Here is a 1,225-nt window from a genome sequence, read left to right as displayed (position 1 = left end):
GAGAGAGGGAGAGAGAGAGAGCGATGGAGAGGGGGGGGAGCAGATACAGAGGGGTATAAACGGAAAGGAAAGAAAGAGAAATCAAAATTAAATAGGATTGACATAAGGACTGAAATATTTTCCTCCTCCGCCGTCAGTCCAATTTAATCACTTGCATTATTGACATACGACTCTTTCGGAAATGTAGGTGTTCTTCCATTCTGTCGGCACTGGCCAGCCCTTCATTTGTCGTTGAATATATATCACTGTGGCAGTGGTTTGTGTAAAAATAGGAACCACTTCTTAGCAACAGACCACAAACTTAATCTAAGACACAGAGAGAAGATTCATCTTCGTTTAGAGGATCTCTCAGTGCTGGTGAAAAGCGAAAACATCACAATTTTTTATTCTCACTTTCAAACCAACCACTTCTCATGTCAAACCGAGCATAAAACGGTTGAAAGTTTTATTCACTGCCCTTACTTTTTTTTTTACAGGAACGTTTCGAGCAGATCCATAAAAGTCCCTGCACTGCGTTTGTGGGAGAGCTGAGTAGACATTTTTTGCTTCCTAATAAAATACAGCCATTAAGAGACTAAGACTAAGAGCGTTGGGTTGGTAGTACAGGTGAGAAGGGACGAAAGCTTGAAAGCTATGGATCTGGCCATTATTGTTTTATTCACTACGCTCCCGGTTTTTCTCAAACTGAGCTCTTTTGCCTTCTTTTTTTTCTACTACGCTACAGTGAAAAGAGTTACTTTTATAAATAACTAGGAACGATTTAGAATTCAAAGAGAGAAAAATCACGGATATCAACCCTTCAGGCCGGGGACAAATAGGAACACCTGCAGGCAGTAAGAGCATAATCAGGGGCATGGATTCAAGGTTGTGGTATAAATAAATTCATAACGACACTGCATGCATGTGATTGACATTGCCAGTGACATGCATAATTTGTACAAGAAAATTGACTTGCTTACGGTAGTGCCGATTTCTATCTCCGTGCACCGGAAATTAATTGCAAGCTTGTATAGCGGCTACGTCTACATGTGCGCATATATTAGCATTAGAATATGTTTGTATACGGGGTCTATCTCCATTATGTGAAAAGGTATCTTGTGCGCGTGTGTGGTGGTGGTGGTGGTGTGTGTGTGTGTGTGTTTGTGTGTGTGTGTGTTGTTTGTGTGTGTGTATGTGTATGTTTGTGGGAGAGAGAGAGAGAGAGAGAGAGAAGGTGTGTGTGTGT

The 1,225-nt window shown here is 41.3% G+C and overlaps 1 protein-coding gene and 1 long non-coding RNA gene across 2 annotated transcripts in view; one reads left to right on the top strand and one right to left on the bottom strand.

Annotated features, from left to right (window-relative positions):
* LOC101857754 overlaps window positions 1-1,225 on the bottom strand; it is a 23,694-nt gene that overhangs the window by 15,954 nt on the left and 6,515 nt on the right. The window lies entirely within an intron of this gene.
* The window catches only part of LOC118477465, a 42,969-nt gene that overhangs the window by 40,112 nt on the left and 1,632 nt on the right, over window positions 1-1,225 (top strand). The gene's annotated exons all lie outside the window — the stretch shown is intronic.

The sequence above is a fragment of the Aplysia californica genome, unplaced genomic scaffold (assembly GCF_000002075.1).
Source record: "Aplysia californica isolate F4 #8 unplaced genomic scaffold, AplCal3.0 scaffold00001, whole genome shotgun sequence".
Lineage (NCBI taxonomy): Eukaryota > Metazoa > Mollusca > Gastropoda > Aplysiida > Aplysiidae > Aplysia > Aplysia californica.
The sequence above is the reverse complement of the archived record's forward strand: the minus strand, read 5'-3'. Positions and strand labels throughout refer to the sequence as shown.